Genomic DNA, 19,316 nt, shown 5'->3' on the forward strand with positions numbered 1-19,316 from the left:
AATCATTTGTTATCTCCAAAAACTTCTTTAAGCTGACATCGTCACTTCGCCTAACTGTACGTTGCCCGTGTTGACGATAGGAGTTCATGTCTTGGTCAGTAACTGCAAATGAAAAGCATTTCTCTAATTTTGGTGTTCTCCTTGAAGTAGAGGAGAAATTTTGGGTGTCCGAATCGTATTTAAAACGGTTTGGAGGGGCGGCAGGACGCAGAAACCGATGGAGTCAGTTTAAAATCAGTCAATTCAGGTGACGACCCACTAAAATAGACGTCTATCTTTAATTTTTGGGGTCCAAAAATCAAAAAAGAAAAAAGGCTAAGCCTTGGTGTTTTTCCTAAAATCGAGAAGAAAGATAGGGTTTGTTATTTGTATTTGAAACAGTTTGAAGGAGCGGTAAGAGGCAGAAACCGATAGAATCAGTTTAAATTCAGTTAATTCAGGGAAAACCCACTAAAATTGGCGTCTATTTTTAAATTTTTGGGGTCTCAAAATTGAATAAAGGGAAAGGCTATAGCCTTGGTGTTTTTCCTAAAATCGAGCAGAAATGTTGGGTTTGTTATTTGTATTTAAAACGGTTTTGGGGGGCGGTAGGAGGCAGAAACCGATAGAATCAGTTCAAAATCAGTTCATTCAGGAAAAAACCACTCAAATAGACGTCTATCTTTAATTTTAGGGGGTCCAAAATTCGAAAAAAAGGGACAGGCTATGGCCTTGGTGTTTGTCCTAAAACCGAGCAGAAATTTAGGTTTGCGATGCGTATTTGAAACGGTTTGGAGGAGTGGTAGAAGGCAGAAACGGACTGGGATCAGTTCAAAATCGAAATTGCAGTTTAACACCTCTTTCAATTCAATCATGCGAGTTCCCAGGATGGCTTCCGTCACCCAGTGTCTCATCACAATCACCACAGCAGCAGAAATCATTTGTTATCTCCAAAAACTCCTTTCAGCTGACATCGTCACTTCGCCTAACTCTTCGTTGCCAGTGTTGACGACAGGAGTTCATGTCTTGGTCAGTAACTGCAAATGAAAAGCATTTCTCTAATTTTTGGGGTCCAAAAATCGAAAAAAAAGGAAAGGCTATAATTTTGGTGTTTTCCCCGAAGTAGTTGAGAAATTTTGTGTGTCCGAATCGTATTCAAAACGGTTTGGAGGGGCCGTAGGACGCAGAAACCCATGGAATCTGTTTAAAATCAGTTAATTTAGGCAAAAAAAACACTAAAATAGGCGTCTATCTTTAATTTGGGGGGTCTTAAAATCGAAGAAAGGGAAAGACTATCCCCGTGGTGATTTTCCTAAAATCGAGCAGAAATGTTGGGTTTGTTATTCGTATTTACAACGGCTTGGAGGGATGATAGGAGGCAGAAACGAACTCGAATCAGTTCAAAATCAGTTCATTCAGGAAATAACCACTCAAATAGACGTCTATCTTCAATTTTGGGGTGTCCAAAATTCGAAAAAAAGGGACAGGCTATGGCCTTTGTGTTTGTCCTAAAACCGAGCAGAAATTTAGGTTTGCGATGCGTATTTAAAACGGTTTGGAGGAGTGGTAGAAGGCAGAAACGGACTGGGATCAGTTCAAAATCGAAATTGCAGTTTAACACACCTCTTTCAATTCAATCATGCGAGTTCCCAGGATGGCTTCCGTCACCCAGTGTCTCATCACAATCACCACAGCAGCAGAAATCATTTGTGATCTCCAAAAACTTCTTTCAGCTGACATCGTCACGTCGCCTAACTCTTCGTTGCCCGTGTTGACGATAGGAGTTCATGTCTTGGTCAGTAACTGCAAATGAAAAGCATATCCTTAATTTTTGGGGGCCAAAAATCGAAAAAGGGGAAAGACTATAAACTGGTGTTTTCCTTGAAATAGAGGAGAAATTTTGGGAGTCCGAATCGTATTTAAAACGGTTTGGAGGGGTGGTAGGAGGCAGAAACCGATGGAATCTGTTTAAAATCAGTTAATTCAGGCAAAAACCCAATAAAATAGGCGTCTATCTTTAATTTTTGGGGGTCCAAAAACGAATAAGGGGAAGACGATAGCCTTGGTGTTCCTCCTAAAATCGAGCAGAAATGTTGGGTTTGTTATTCGTATTTACAACGGCTTGGAGGGATGATAGGAGGCAGAAACGAAGTCGAATCAGTTCAAAATCAGTTCATTCAGGAAAAAACCACTAAAATAGACGTCTATCTTTAATTTTGGGGTGTCCAAAATTCGAAAAAAAGGGACAGGCTATGGCCTTGGTGTTTGTCCTAAAACCGAGCAGAAATTTAGGTTTGCGATGCGTATTTCAAACGGTTTGGAGGAGTGGTAGAAGGCAGAAACGGACTGGGATCAGTTCAAAATCGAAATTGCAGTTTGACACACCTCTTTCAATTCAATCATGCGAGTTCCCAGGATGGCTTCCGTCACCCAGTGTCTCATCACAATCACCACAGCAGCAGAAATCATTTGTGATCTCCAAAAACTCCTTTCAGCTGACATCGTCACTTCGCCTAACTCTACGTTGCCCGTGTTGACGATAGGAGTTCATGTCTTGGTCAGTAACTGCAAATGAAAAGCATTTCTCTAATTTTGGTGTTCTCCTTGAAGTAGAGGAGAAATTTTGGGTGTCCGAATCGTATTTAAAACGGTTTGGAGGGGCGGTAGGACGCAGAAACCGATGGAGTCAGTTTAAAATCAGTCAATTCAGGTGACGACCCACTAAAATAGGCGTCTATCTTTAATTTTTGGGGTCCAAAAATCAAAAAAGAAAAAAGGCTAAGCCTTGGTGTTTTTCCTAAAATCGAGAAGAAAGATAGGGTTTGTTATTTGTATTTGAAACAGTTTGAAGGAGCGGTAAGAGGCAGAAACCGATAGAATCAGTTTAAATTCAGTTAATTCAGGGAAAACCCACTAAAATTGGCGTCTATTTTTAAATTTTTGGGGTCTCAAAATTGAATAAAGGGAAAGGCTATAGCCTTGGTGTTTTTCCTAAAATCGAGCAGAAATGTTGGGTTTGTTATTTGTATTTAAAACGGTTTTGGGGGGCGGTAGGAGGCAGAAACCGATAGAATCAGTTCAAAATCAGTTCATTCAGGAAAAAACCACTCAAATAGACGTCTATCTTTAATTTTAGGGGGTCCAAAATTCGAAAAAAAGGGACAGGCTATGGCCTTGGTGTTTGTCCTAAAACCGAGCAGAAATTTAGGTTTGCGATGCGTATTTGAAACGGTTTGGAGGAGTGGTAGAAGGCAGAAACGGACTGGGATCAGTTCAAAATCGAAATTGCAGTTTAACACCTCTTTCAATTCAATCATGCGAGTTCCCAGGATGGCTTCCGTCACCCAGTGTCTCATCACAATCACCACAGCAGCAGAAATCATTTGTTATCTCCAAAAACTCCTTTCAGCTGACATCGTCACTTCGCCTAACTCTTCGTTGCCAGTGTTGACGACAGGAGTTCATGTCTTGGTCAGTAACTGCAAATGAAAAGCATTTCTCTAATTTTTGGGGTCCAAAAATCGAAAAAAAAGGAAAGGCTATAATTTTGGTGTTTTCCCCGAAGTAGTTGAGAAATTTTGTGTGTCCGAATCGTATTCAAAACGGTTTGGAGGGGCCGTAGGACGCAGAAACCCATGGAATCTGTTTAAAATCAGTTAATTTAGGCAAAAAAAACACTAAAATAGGCGTCTATCTTTAATTTGGGGGGTCTTAAAATCGAAGAAAGGGAAAGACTATCCCCGTGGTGATTTTCCTAAAATCGAGCAGAAATGTTGGGTTTGTTATTCGTATTTACAACGGCTTGGAGGGATGATAGGAGGCAGAAACGAACTCGAATCAGTTCAAAATCAGTTCATTCAGGAAATAACCACTCAAATAGACGTCTATCTTCAATTTTGGGGTGTCCAAAATTCGAAAAAAAGGGACAGGCTATGGCCTTTGTGTTTGTCCTAAAACCGAGCAGAAATTTAGGTTTGCGATGCGTATTTAAAACGGTTTGGAGGAGTGGTAGAAGGCAGAAACGGACTGGGATCAGTTCAAAATCGAAATTGCAGTTTAACACACCTCTTTCAATTCAATCATGCGAGTTCCCAGGATGGCTTCCGTCACCCAGTGTCTCATCACAATCACCACAGCAGCAGAAATCATTTGTGATCTCCAAAAACTTCTTTCAGCTGACATCGTCACGTCGCCTAACTCTTCGTTGCCCGTGTTGACGATAGGAGTTCATGTCTTGGTCAGTAACTGCAAATGAAAAGCATATCCTTAATTTTTGGGGGCCAAAAATCGAAAAAGGGGAAAGACTATAAACTGGTGTTTTCCTTGAAATAGAGGAGAAATTTTGGGAGTCCGAATCGTATTTAAAACGGTTTGGAGGGGTGGTAGGAGGCAGAAACCGATGGAATCTGTTTAAAATCAGTTAATTCAGGCAAAAACCCAATAAAATAGGCGTCTATCTTTAATTTTTGGGGGTCCAAAAACGAATAAGGGGAAGACGATAGCCTTGGTGTTCCTCCTAAAATCGAGCAGAAATGTTGGGTTTGTTATTCGTATTTACAACGGCTTGGAGGGATGATAGGAGGCAGAAACGAAGTCGAATCAGTTCAAAATCAGTTCATTCAGGAAAAAACCACTAAAATAGACGTCTATCTTTAATTTTGGGGTGTCCAAAATTCGAAAAAAAGGGACAGGCTATGGCCTTGGTGTTTGTCCTAAAACCGAGCAGAAATTTAGGTTTGCGATGCGTATTTCAAACGGTTTGGAGGAGTGGTAGAAGGCAGAAACGGACTGGGATCAGTTCAAAATCGAAATTGCAGTTTGACACACCTCTTTCAATTCAATCATGCGAGTTCCCAGGATGGCTTCCGTCACCCAGTGTCTCATCACAATCACCACAGCAGCAGAAATCATTTGTGATCTCCAAAAACTTCTTTAAGCTGACATCGTCACTTCGCCTAACTCTACGTTGCCCGTGTTGACGATAGGAGTTCATGTCTTGGTCAGTAACTGCAAATGAAAAGCATTTCTCTAATTTTGGTGTTCTCCTTGAAGTAGAGGAGAAATTTTGGGTGTCCGAATCGTATTTAAAACGGTTTGGAGGGGTGGTAGGAGGCAGAAACCGATGGAATCTGTTTAAAATCAGTTAATTCAGGCAAAAACCCAATAAAATAGGCGTCTATCTTTAATTTTTGGGGGTCCAAAAACGAATAAGGGGAAGACGATAGCCTTGGTGTTCCTCCTAAAATCGAGCAGAAATGTTGGGTTTGTTATTCGTATTTACAACGGCTTGGAGGGATGATAGGAGGCAGAAACGAAGTCGAATCAGTTCAAAATCAGTTCATTCAGGAAAAAACCACTAAAATAGACGTCTATCTTTAATTTTGGGGTGTCCAAAATTCGAAAAAAAGGGACAGGCTATGGCCTTGGTGTTTGTCCTAAAACCGAGCAGAAATTTAGGTTTGCGATGCGTATTTCAAACGGTTTGGAGGAGTGGTAGAAGGCAGAAACGGACTGGGATCAGTTCAAAATCGAAATTGCAGTTTGACACACCTCTTTCAATTCAATCATGCGAGTTCCCAGGATGGCTTCCGTCACCCAGTGTCTCATCACAATCACCACAGCAGCAGAAATCATTTGTGATCTCCAAAAACTTCTTTCAGCTGACATCGTCACTTCGCCTAACTCTACGTTGCCCGTGTTGACGATAGGAGTTCATGTCTTGGTCAGTAACTGCAAATGAAAAGCATTTCTCTAATTTTGGTGTTCTCCTTGAAGTAGAGGAGAAATTTTGGGTGTCCGAATCGTATTTAAAACGGTTTGGAGGGGCGGCAGGACGCAGAAACCGATGGAGTCAGTTTAAAATCAGTCAATTCAGGTGACGACCCACTAAAATAGGCGTCTATCTTTAATTTTTGGGGTCCAAAAATCAAAAAAGAAAAAAGGCTAAGCCTTGGTGTTTTTCCTAAAATCGAGAAGAAAGATAGGGTTTGTTATTTGTATTTGAAACAGTTTGAAGGAGCGGTAAGAGGCAGAAACCGATAGAATCAGTTTAAATTCAGTTAATTCAGGGAAAACCCACTAAAATTGGCGTCTATTTTTAAATTTTTGGGGTCTCAAAATTGAATAAAGGGAAAGGCTATAGCCTTGGTGTTTTTCCTAAAATCGAGCAGAAATGTTGGGTTTGTTATTCGTATTTACAACGGCTTGGAGGGATGATAGGAGGCAGAAACGAACTCGAATCAGTTCAAAATCAGTTCATTCAGGAAATAACCACTCAAATAGACGTCTATCTTCAATTTTGGGGTGTCCAAAAATCGAAAAAAAGGGACAGGCTATGGCCTTGGTGTTTGTCCTAAAACCGAGCAGAAATTTAGGTTTGCGATGCGTATTTAAAACGGTTTGGAGGAGTGGTAGAAGGCAGAAACGGACTGGGATCAGTTCAAAATCGAAATTGCAGTTTAACACCTCTTTCAATTGAATCATGCGAGTTCCCAGGATGGCTTCCGTCACCCAGTGTCTCATCACAATCACCACAGCAGCAGAAATCATTTGTGATCTCCAAAAACTTCTTTCAGCTGACATCGTCACGTCGCCTAACTCTTCGTTGTCCGTGTTGACGATAGGAGTTCATGTCTTGGTCAGTAACTGCAAATGAAAAGCATATCCTTAATTTTTGGGGGCCAAAAATCGAAAAAGGGGAAAGACTATAAACTGGTGTTTTCCTTGAAATAGAGGAGAAATTTTGGGAGTCCGAATCGTATTTAAAACGGTTTGGACGGGTGGTAGGAGGCAGAAACCGATGGAATCAGTTTAAAATCAGTTAATTCAGGAAAAAACCCAATAAAATAGGCGTCTATCTTTAATTTTTGGGGGTCCAAAAACGAATAAGGGGAAGACGATAGCCTTGGTGTTCCTCCTAAAATCGAGCAGAAATGTTGGGTTTGTTATTCGTATTTACAACGGCTTGGAGGGATGATAGGAGGCAGAAACGAACTCGAATCAGTTCAAAATCAGTTCATTCAGGAAAAAACCACTCAAATAGACGTCTATCTTTAATTTTGGGGTGTCCAAAATTCGAAAAAAAGGGACAGGCTATGGCCTTGGTGTTTGTCCTAAAACCGAGTAGAAATTTAGGTTTGCGATGCGTATTTAAAACGGTTTGGAGGAGTGGTAGAAGGCAGAAACGGACTGGGATCAGTTCAAAATAATCGAAATTGCAGTTTAACAAACCTCTTTCAATTCAATCATGCGAGTTCCCAGGATGGCTTCCGTCACCCAGTGTCTCATCACAATCACCACAGCAGCAGAAATCATTTGTGATCTCCAAAAACTCCTTTCAGTTGACATCGTCACTTCGCCTAGCTCTTCGTTGCCAGTGTTGACGACAGGAGTTCATGTCTTGGTCAGTAACTGCAAATGAAAAGCATTTCTCTAATTTTTGGGGTTTAAAAATCGAAAAAGGGGAAAGGCTATAATTTTGGTGTTTTCCTTGAAGTAGAGGAGAAATTTTGGGTGTCCGAATCGTATTTAAAACGGTTTGGAGGGGCGGTAGGACGCAGAAACCGATGGAATCAGTTCAAAATCAGTTCATTCAGGAAAAAAAACACTAAAATAGGCGTCTATCTTTAATTTTGAGGGTCAAAAAATCAAAAAACGGGAAAGGCTAAGTCTTGGTGTTTTACCTAAAATCGAGCAGAAATGTTGGGTTTGTTATTTGTATTTAAAACAGTTTGGAGTGGCGGTAAGAGGCAGAATCCGATAGTTTCAGTTTGAAATCAGTTAATTCAGGCAAAAACCCAATAAAATAGGCGTCTATCTTTAATTTTGGGGGTCAAAAAATCGAAAAAGGGGAAAGGTTATAACCTTGGTGATTTTCCTAAAATCGAGCAGAAATTTTGTTTTTTTTATTCGTATTAATACGCTTTTTAGGGACGGTAGGAGGCAGGAACCGATGGAATCAGTTCAAAATCAGTTAATTTAGGCGATAATCCACTAAAATAGGCGTTTAACTTTAATTTTGGGGGGTCCAAAAATCGAAAAAAGGGACAGGCTGTAGCCTTGGTGTTTGTCCTAAAACCGAGCAGAAATTTAGGTTTGCGATGCGTATTTGAAACGGTTTGGAGGAGTGGTAAAAGGCAGAAACGGACTGGGATCAGTTTAAAGACGAAATTGCAGTTTAACACACCTCTTTCAATTCAATCATGCCAGTTCCCAGGATGGCTTCCGTCACCCAGTGTCTCATCACAATCACCACAGCAGCAGAAATCATTTGTGATCTCCAAAAACTTCTTTAAGCTGACATCGTTAATTCGCCTAACTCTTCGTTGCCCGTGTTGACGATAGGAGTTCATGTCTTGGTCAGTAACTGCAAATGAAAAGCATATCCTTAATTTTTGGGGGCCAAAAATCGAAAAAGGGGAAAGACTATAAACTGGTGTTTTCCTTGAAATAGAGGAGAAATTTTGGGAGTCCGAATCGTATTTAAAACGGTTTGGAGGAGCGGTAGGAGGCAGAAACCGATGGAATCAGTTTAAAATCCGTTAATTCAGGCAAAAACCCAATAAAATAGGCGTCTATCTTTAATTTTGGGGGGTCCAAAAACGAATAAGGGGAAAGACTATAGCCTTGGTGTTTTTCCTAAAATCGAGCAGAAATGTTGGGTTTGCTATTCGTAATTAATACGCTTTTGAGGGACGGTAGGAGGCAGAAACCGATGGAATCAGTTTAAAATCAGTTAATTTAGGCAATAACCCACTAAAATAGGCGTCTCTCTTTAATTTTGGGGCGTCCAAAATTCGAAAAAAAGGGAAAGGCTATAGCCTTGGTGTTTTTCCTAAAATCGAGCAGAAATTTTGGGTTTGTTATTGGTATTTAATACGCTTTTGATGGACGGTAGGGGGCAGAAACCGACTGGAATCAGTTCAAAATCAGTTCATCCAGGCGATAACCCACTAAAATAGGCGTCTCTCTTTAATTTTGGGGCGTCTAAATATCGAAAAAAGTTGAAGAACTATATCTGTGTGGTGGAATAGTTGTAGGTGCGTGGTGAAGAATCTACATGCAGAAAAAGCATTGAATAAAAACGTAAGGGCAACAGGCTTCACATAAACAGCTTTGAAAGATAAAAGCATTACGTCTGTGATGTGAAGTTCTGTCGAGGGTGTTTCCCATAATATAACTATCCAATAAACAATTATTTAGCATTTTGGCATACCTGTTCAGATGGTGTAATATGTTTCGTTCCGTCCGTCTGAAACCGTTTCAAAGGAAAGTCATATTATCAACACATACATATGCATGCCTGGTGAAAAAAAGCATATTACAGGTCAAACGATCAAACTTTGCAATACACAATTTCAACTCGCTTGGGATGACATCATACTGAACGGTAGCGACGTTACAATAAAATAAAGTCGCAGCGATAAATATATAGGAGACTTATTTTGTTACATTGTCTGGAATTATCGCCAGCCATCGCTGGGGTTAAGAGCCGTTTTACAAAAACTATGATTGCAAATCAAATATGTATGTAAAAAATAACAGATTTAGCAATTTTCCAAGTGTCCAACACATTTATCAACACTTAGTTTAAACTTATTTTTTGTAACTAACCAAATAGTGAACAGCTTTGTGCATTTTGCAAAAACTATAAATCCTAAATATTATGTGCGCAAAAGCACATTTATGAATTTTCCAATTGACCAACAAACTTATGGTAACTTAGTTTAAGCCTTTTGTATATAACCAAATAATAAACAACTTTGTGCATTAGACATTATGTAAATGAAACCGCACCGATCATTTTGAGTTACAAAACTCCTTCATAACGCTTTAAAAATCAACACAGTCCGCAGTTTTACCAAAACTCTTGCCTTTAAAACAAAACAAAAGGCAAATAAAAACAAAATGGCGGTGCACCAACTTAAAGCATGCAGCGGCAGCGCTGAAAATCATAATAAATAATAAGCATTCAAATTGACAACGTTGCCAAATCAAAAAAATATGCAACAGTTTTGGGAAAAACGTGAATCTGAGCTTTTCTTTTGAAACGTGATGTTAAGGTTTCGGAACAAAAAATAATATCAGATTGGCCACATACTAGTTGGGTTAATTTGAGAAATTGTTTCAAAATGCAAAGTTCGATATAAATGGTAGTTTTGAAAAACTATTATTGCTGGCGAGTTGGTCAATTTGAAAAGTATTAACATAAATCACAAAATATATGTTAGTGTTATTATGCAAAGCATAACAATAAAGCCAAACTTGTTTTTCTCTTGTTATGATGGGTAGAAGGATAACATCGTTTTGATTGCGGAGTATCGTTACGATGTGGTCTGGTGGGAGGTGTGGTATAAGTCTGCCAGGAAAAGCTCACTAGTTCGTTTAAATGTCGTTTCCGCTTGTTTTCTTCCCCATAAACCGTGAAAACTATTGGATGTTCCTAATCTGCGGTATCAACACAATCAAGATAAGTTTACAAATGTGCACTAACCAGTGATTGTATAACTGTATTGCAGTAAGCTGATGTGTACGACGTAGAAGGCTTGTTCGATTATCTTAACCATGGGATTATGATTATGGTTGTGTTGCAACATGATAAGAGCTGTACTTTGTATGCACGTTCCTAAAAAGTGAATAAAATGTTGTAGAATTTAAAGTCAACACATTTTTTGTCATTATTCGGCTATTTAACTCTTTGTCCTTCATTAACTTCTGTAATAACAACAAAAGCCCAATAATACAGACAATGCGAACATGCCCTGATCCTATTGCAACAAATACCTGAAAGTCTATGGTTGATTGTGGAATATGGAAAGACTTGCTTGACAGAGTGTGGCTTCACAATGTAATGGCAGAGTGTGGCTTCACAATGTAATTCAGTGACATCATGAAAAAACTGTATAAATGCGCTGCATAATTAGTAACCATTAAATTAGATCGTTTTGGCATGAGACGAACCGAAATGGTGACGTGTCTCCGTATTGACGTCAGGAGAATATCTTCAGCCTAAATAAACGTCATGTAAACTAAACTGTACCATTCTGATTTCTAACGACTAGAATCATGTAACTGCTAGTACATCTTAGTATTACATCTGTTCTCACCGTTTTGAGAGACGTCATGGTTTAAAACCCTCCAACCCAATCTTGAGGACACGTCATCATATTATGACACAGGTACGCAAGCCTGCCAGAAAAACAAACGGTAAAAATCCAGGCAACTGGTTAAGTTACGTAACTCAACGTCAACTTACATATGGTTTTGTGATATGGATGTAGACAAATAATAGTTGACATTGGTGGTTCCAGTCACAGTTGCCTGAAGTTCTCTCCATCCAGATATTGAGCTATTACACAAAACAACTTAAATATTTAAATAACAAGGTTAGAACTTAATCGTCAGCAGTCGCTAAAGTTATGAGAAATATTATAAACCACAGTAATTTGTCCACAGACAGTCTCGTAAGGTTGGTAGTCAACAGTCTCTGGGTCTGAGAGCTATATTTCAGTGGTGGAACAGTTGTCGATGCGTTGTGAAGTGGCTGCATAGAAAAACATCCATAAGAAATAAGTGAATCAATTAGTTTGAAAAATGTACAAACGTTTTACAAAATTGTTCCCCTGTAGTGGATAAAAACTGGAAACAAACAGCTTTAAACTGAAACTGCATCAAAGCATTATGACGTCATATTCTCATTACGAATACAATCAGAAGATCAGTCACAGCATCAATGGAGACAATCAATAGTTACTGAAAGGGTTGAATTACAACTTTGTAAAAACAAACCACAAGATGTAAAGTCGAAAAGCGTTTTTCACACACTGTAAATTTACCTTCAATCTTTGCCTTGTGCCGCTAAAGTGAATGTGAAAAAGCTTTGAAATTTGTTTTTGGTTGTAGAAGAGAAAACCGGACTTCTGGAAACCCTGCAAGTCAGTTTTGTCTGTGAAAGCAAAACACGTAGTAAGCGTTTAAACATACGATGAGGTCATTTTGAAAAGAAACTTACCAAAACCTGCTTATAAAGCTAATGTCGTGTACATTTGGTATCAAACTCTTACCAAATACTTTCTTACATCACATGTTGTTTTGTATGAAATTTGTTTGTTCCTGTTTCTCTTTTTATATTTCAGCTACTAGAATTTGTTGCATCGGCTGTCCTTTTGTTATGTTTTTGTGTGTTTCGTAATCACTGTGAAACAAAATAAACAAGATCAAAATATGGACAACGAAATCATATGTGTGAAGTGCTTACCTTAAAACTGTGCTGTTATGTTTAGGAATAGGTTTCAATTTTCATTTGGGTCAAAACATATTTAAAAATGGTTATGAAAGACTGCGGACAGGAAATTTTTACTCCCATAAAAAGGTGTGATCTGCATTAAAACAAAATCTTGGCAAATAAAAGCAGGAAAACAAAGGCACTTGCATACAGCACTTACCTTAAAACGACAATTTTGTTTTTTGTTTCAGAAAAGCTTAGTTTTTGTTTGATGTCCAATAAATTCCATTCTAAAAATAAAGTTTGGTTATATGAGTTGTAATGACAGAACATATATAAATACTCACATAAAATTGTTAAACGTGATTTTCAAATCCACTTTTGTTCATCATACAATTCAGAAAAACAATAACAATAATCTTGAATGACTTTCAAATTGTACATACGTCCATTTTTTGGTGCTTTACTGGCTTCTGAAATCTGTAGAATACAAAAAATAATGCAATTAGAGGTCACAAAAATAACTGCAGAGCACAAGAGGTACCTGGTAATATTTCCAGAACAAACTGCCAGTAAGGCACCAATCTTATGTAACCTGCAAAAACAAAACAACAAGTTAGAATCTGGTCAAATTTCTCACGATTTTCTCTCATCCGCTTCTTTCTTGATGAATCTGCAAAACGAAACAAAGCGTTAGTTTCAAAATATCGTATTAAAAAAACATCATAGATCTTCATTGGCTTACTTGGTCCAGTCTTTCCGCAACAGATTCTAAACACAGCAAATCAGATCTAAGCAGCCTTGCATAGCGAATACTGCACTGAAAATGGCTGACATTTGACGACGGCGGCACCCAGGAAAAAAGAGAAACTAAACTAAACATCTAAAAACCGCTTTTTGTAGCGGAACCTGCAAGAAAACCTATCACTGACTGATCGCGAGCCAAACGGATGTGGCTACTGACAAAGATAGGAAAACAAAACCAACATAATCGCACTCCTGTTAATGAAGAATGAATTAAATGAAAAAACTGGAAGGAAGGTTTCGCCCGCGTTGCGTGAGAAAAGACGAAGTAAAAACAAACAACATTTGAATAATTTAGGTTCCCGTTTGGAGTAAGATTTAAGATCAGTTAACACAGTATTGACATGACACGTAAACCCGCTTATGGCAGGCTGCGTTTCCCAAAGACCACATCAGATACTGTCACAAGCATTATTTTGTCACCCTGAATATATTTTACAATTACAATTCTACCAGTCGAGCCCAAGTTGAGACAAACATGTAAGTTTACCCGATATTCCAAATCAACAGTGACTTATAAAATGGGACCCCCATGTTTAAACATCACAGTCCTTCAGTCAATTGTAACTTGTGTGTCACAATATCAGTCTGTTCAACGAGTGCTCAAATCCAACGCTGATTGGTTGTAGTTTGTTGATCAACTATCTCCAAGAATCGAACAGCGGGGGATATGTTCCGCTCATATGGTACACTACAAACCGAAATATCGTAGGTTTTGTACACGATTGGTTGTTTCTCTGCTTGGCATTCAGCATTACATGCATTGCATACATACAATAAATGTGGGGCCGCCATCGTCCTGCATACAATCCTAATAGTTTTTTTAACTTTCCTGCAAACTGTCCTTATCTAATTTAGGTCTATAGTAAGTAAAATGTGGGGCTGTCGTACCGTTTTCACCAGTTTAAATCACAAACCCTTTGAGACAGTTGCGAATTAAACTGGCCGAATCAAGCGTGACGGCAAATTGTTTAAGTTTAAATTAAACCTGCCTTCCTGAGCAGACAACTAAGTAGCAGTAGCAGATCAGAATTGGTTGGCAAAGTTGGATTCTTGATAGCAGAACCAAATCCACAAAAGAAGATCAGAATCGGCATCAAGAAAGAAGGGTTCCGAGTCACAGTTAATCAGCCATTGCAGAGGGGTATTTGCCACATGGTGACAAGTAAACAACAATCGACAAGTCCCTACAATTAGTTTTTAGCAAGCGCAAAATGTGTAAGAAGGTGGGCAGGTAGTGTGTGGAAAAACGTTTGCAAACAAACAAGCGAAGATGTCAACGACGGCACTGCCCACGACAAGAATAACAACAAAATCCCAATCCCACCCGGAAGAATGGTTAAATTGTGTTTTGAGGGGAGTGTATGTGAACGCAAAATTTGGTGTTTATGATGTACTAGTTAGCCGGCTGGCTCGCGAACCGTCAGGAACGCCTGCACCGGTCACCCAACTCCGGTGGATTTTAGTGTTCCCTTTGAGAACCAGGGAGGTGAGTTGGACCGTATGTCTAGCCCTACATTTATCTAAAGCCATTTAACGCACCACGCCCTAACTACACCCATACCTAGTGGGAATGTGGCGCGCGAAACCCAAGACCCATTCTGACTTGCCTAGCCTTAGTTTAAAGTGCTACAAATAATGTAAACCCTAGGCACATCTAGCTAAAATGTAGCACATCTACCACTATTCTTGGGCATTCCATTCGCTGGACCTGTGAATGACGAATGGAAAAGCCCTTCGGCGCCAAGTTAAGTCTAGAGTTAAGGCCTAAAGTTTGCATTCACGCCCGATTCTGACGACAGCCCCCTATTTCTTACTAACATCCCGTGTAATATTTGAAGTTGGGGGTTGGTGACACGAAGATGGAAGACCAGAAGCTTCTGTGTGTCTGTACGATGTTCGGAGCGTTGTGAGGAACCTGCACACATGAACACAATCATTAGAAATTCTGTCTCAATACAATACTGTCCTACACCTGCAAACAACAAGGAAAATGTTGTGTGTGCACCCACATTTATAGGAGCAACATTTACAAGGGCCACGCATAATACTTATGTACGCTTAATGTCTTTTACAGACGTTAAGGGAAGCGGGTTTGTGCACTCTGACCACGCCCCATATATAAAAAGATGGAAAACTGTATTGCCTCAAACAACCGAAAAAAAAACAATTTCGGCTCCAAAAGGCGTAATTAGCATATCATAATCATGGGTGACATATCCATTTGGATATACAGTAGAACTGAAGTTTATACTTGGTCTTGGGCCCTTATTCTTAAGTAAACCGACACCATCAGAAGGTTATTTTAGGTCATTTACATGCAGTGGTGGGACTCAAATTTTTTGTCAGTTATATCACAAAAGTCATATTTTTCAGCCGGTTCTGTTACAAAAAGTCCATTGACTGTAACCACTAATGCTAACCAGTTCGCTGGTCTCATAAATTTTCGTGAGACGGTTCTACAAAACCGGTGCGAACCGGTTAAATCTCACCTCTATTTACATGTTACATGCCGGAGTAATTACTACAAAGTTTAACCTTCCTAAAATGACAATACCTCCATACATGCGCTAGCACAAATGAACAAAAATTTGTCAACTAAATGGCACTCACCAGTAATTGTGTTGTTGTAGTGTTGTAAGCTGATGTGGTACGGATGCGGGATTTTCTCCGATGTTTTGAGTTTGACCTTGAGATGATGGCAACGTATATGATTGCGTCACCACGTCGTAGTTGGTTCAGAAAATCTTCGATGTATTTTCCTAAAATGGTACAAACAGAAAGTTATTTCTTATAAGATTGAGTTTCAATTGTCAAATAAACCTGACAATAGAAATAAATTCATACAGTAAAGCACTTTGCTGCATATTAACAGCGTAATTGCTTTTCATAATTATTTGTCGCCTAATTAACCGGTCATACCTCCATTTTGTTTTTTGTGAAACGCAAATTGCTATGGCTAGTCAACTGCAACAATGACTTACTTGAAACTCTATGACGCCACAAAGCAGTGATGTTTGTTTACAAAAAAATGTAGTAATACAGATGACCATACGCAATGACACGAGGTTTTTTGAAAACCTATTTTCGGCTTGGTGATTGTTTCAGTGCTATTGTGTCGCTATGAACTCAACAAAATCCTGGTAGGGGTAACGTTATAACAGCAACTTACATGTGGTGTTGTGATGAGCAAATGTCAAACCACAACTGAACGTGGAAATATATGAAGAGCAGACAAGTCGTTTCTGAGTGACGTAGCTGCCAGCGGAATAGAAAATGTTTCCATGGGTTAGTTCAGTCCATTAGAAAGAGCAGACTTGTTTATTGAAATGTCGATGTTGCTGGTTTCTCCTCTTAGGTCAGGTTTTTAGAAACCAACCTGCAATATAAGATTGTGTTTATAATGGACTCCGATTGCAAAACAGATCTTCTGCACATCGTGTTACGTCATAAAGTGCTAATGTTTGTTTACAAAATCACCAGCACTACAGATGGGCCGAACGCTAAGATACAAGACCGAACTTTAAAGAGTTATTGCTGGCGTGTTGGTCAATTGGAAAAGTATTAATATAAATCAAAAATATATGTTAGTGTTATTATGCAAAGCATAACAATCAAGTCAAACTTGTTTTTCTCTTGTTATAATGGGTAAAAAGATGACAACATTTGATTGCGGAGTATCGTTACGATGTGGTCTGGAGGGAAGTTGTGCATAAGTCTGCCAGGAAAAGCTCACTAGTTCGCTTAAATGTCGTTTCCGCTTGTTTTCTTCCCCATAAACCGTGAAAACTATTGGATGTTCCCAAACTGCGGTGTAAACACAATCAAGATAAGTTTACAAATGTGCACTAACCAGTGATTGTATAACTGTATTGCAGTAAGCTGATGTGTACGACGTAGAAGGCTTGTTCGATGATCTTAACCATGGGATTATGATTATGGTTGTGTTGCAACATGATAAGAGCTGTACTTTGTATGCACGTTCCTAAAAAGTGAATAAAATGTTGTAGAATTTAAAGTCAGCACATTTTTTGTCATTATTCGGCTATTTAACTCTTTGTCGTTCATTAACTTCTGTAATAACAACAAAAGCCCAATAATACAGACCATGCGAACATGCCCTGTGATCCTATTGCAACAAATACCTGAAAGTCCATGGTTGATTGCGGAATATGGAAAAACTTGCTTGGCAGAGTGTGGCTTCACAATGTAATGGCAGAGTGTGGCTTCACAATGTAGTTCAGTGATATCATGAAAAAACTGTGAAACATGCGCTGCATAATTAGTAACCATTAGATCGTTTTGGCATGAGACGAACCGAAATGATGACGTGTCTCCGTATTGACGTCAGGAGAATATCTTCAGCCTAAATAAACGTCATGTAAATTAAACTGTACCATTCTGATCACTAACGACTAGAATCATGTAACTGATAATTACATCTTAGTATTACATCTGTTCTCACCGTTTAGAGAGACGTCATGGTTTAAAACCCTCCAACCCAATCTTGAGGACACGTCACTATATTATGACACAGGTACGCAAGCCTGCCAGAAAAACAAACGGTAAAAATGCAGGCAACTGGTTATGTTACGTAACTCAACGTCAACTTACATATGGTTGTGTGATATGGATGTGGACAAATAATAGTTGACATTGGTGGTTCCAATCACAGTTGCCCGGAGTTCTCTCCATCCAGATATTGAGCTATTACACAAAACAACTTAAATATTTACATAACAAGGTTATAACTTAATCGTCACCAGTCTCTAAAGTTATGAGAAATATTATAAACCACAGTAATTTGTCCACAGACAGTCTCGTAAGGTTGGTAGTCAACAGTCTCTGGGTCTGAGAGCTATATTTCAGTGGTGGAACAGTTGTCGATGCGTTGTGAAGTGACTGTATAGAAAAACATCCATAAGAAATAAGTGAATGAATTAGTTTGAAAAATGTATAAACGTTTTACAAAATTGTTCCCCTGTAGTAGATAAAAACTGGAAACAAACAGCTTTAAACTGAAACTGCATCAAAGCATTATGACGTCATATTCTCATTACGAATACAATCATAAGTCAAGTCACAGCATCAATGGAGACAATCAATAGTTACTGAAAGGGTTGATTTACAACTTTGTAAAAACAAACCACAAGATGTAAAGTCGAAAAGCGTTTTTCACACACTGTAAATTTACCTTCAATCTTTGCCTTGTGCCGCTAAAGTTAATGTGAAAGTGCGTCACCTTCATCGACTAAAATGGAAAAAGAAAATGTGAAAAAGCTTTGAAATTTTTTTTTGGTTGTAGAAGAGAAAACCGGACTTCTGGAAACCCTGCAAGTCAGTTTTGTCTGTGAAAGCAAAACAAGTAGTAAGCGTTTAAACATACGATGAGGTCATTTTGAAAAGAAACTTACCAAAACCTGCTTATAAAGCTAATGTCGTGTACATTTGGTATCAAACTCTTACCAAATACTTTCTTACATCACATGTTGTTTTGTATGAAATTTGTTTGTTCCTGTTTTTCTTCTATTTCAGCTGCTAGAAGTTGTTGCATCGGCTGTCCTTTTGTTATGTTTTTGTGTGTTTCGTAATCACTGTGAAACAAAATAAACAAGATCAAAATATGGACAACGAAATCATATGTGTGAAGTGCTTACCTTAAAACTGTGCTGTTATGTTTAGGAATAGGTTTTAATTTTCATTTGGGTCAAAACATATTTAAAAATGGTTATGAAAGACTGCGGACAGGAAATTTTTACTCCCATTAAAAGGTGTGATCTGCATTTAAACAAAATATTGGCAAATAAAAGCAGGATAACAAAGGCACTTGCATACAGCACTTACCTTAAAACGACAATTTTGTTTTTTGTTTTAGAAAAGCTTAGTTTTTGTTTTATGTCCAATAAATTCCATTCTAAAAAAAGTAGTTTGGGTATATCAGTTGTAATGACTGAACATATATAAATACTCACATAAAATTGTTAAACGTGATTTTCAAATCCACTTTTGTTCATCATACAATTCAGAAAAACAATAACAATAATCTTGAATGACTTTCAAATTGTACATACGTCCATTTTTTGGTGCTTTACTGGCTTCTGAAATCTGTAGAATACAAAAAATAATGCAATTAGAGGTCACAAAAATAACTGCAGAGCACAAGAGGTACCTGGTAATATTTCCAGATGAAACTGCCAGTAAGGCACCAATCTTATGTAACCTGCAAAAACAAAAGAAGAAGTTTAGGATCTGGTCAAATTTCTCTCGATTTTCTCTCATCCGCTTCTTTCTTGATAAATCTGCAAAACGA

The 19,316-nt window shown here is 38.5% G+C and overlaps 1 long non-coding RNA gene across 1 annotated transcript; it reads right to left on the bottom strand.

Moving 5' to 3' along the window:
* Positions 1 to 18,539: 18,539 nt before the first annotated feature.
* Positions 18,540 to 19,048, bottom strand: LOC145220325 (uncharacterized). The gene is made up of 4 exons (XR_013858103.1): positions 18,979 to 19,048; positions 18,851 to 18,920; positions 18,664 to 18,784; positions 18,540 to 18,568 (listed from the first exon to the last, which is right to left on the bottom strand). It is a non-coding gene; the product is annotated as an uncharacterized LOC145220325 (long non-coding RNA).
* Positions 19,049 to 19,316: the final 268 nt, after the last annotated feature.

Source organism: Phallusia mammillata, chromosome 3, assembly GCF_965637545.1.
Source record: "Phallusia mammillata chromosome 3, kaPhaMamm4.hap1.1, whole genome shotgun sequence".
Taxonomy (NCBI): domain Eukaryota; kingdom Metazoa; phylum Chordata; class Ascidiacea; order Phlebobranchia; family Ascidiidae; genus Phallusia; species Phallusia mammillata.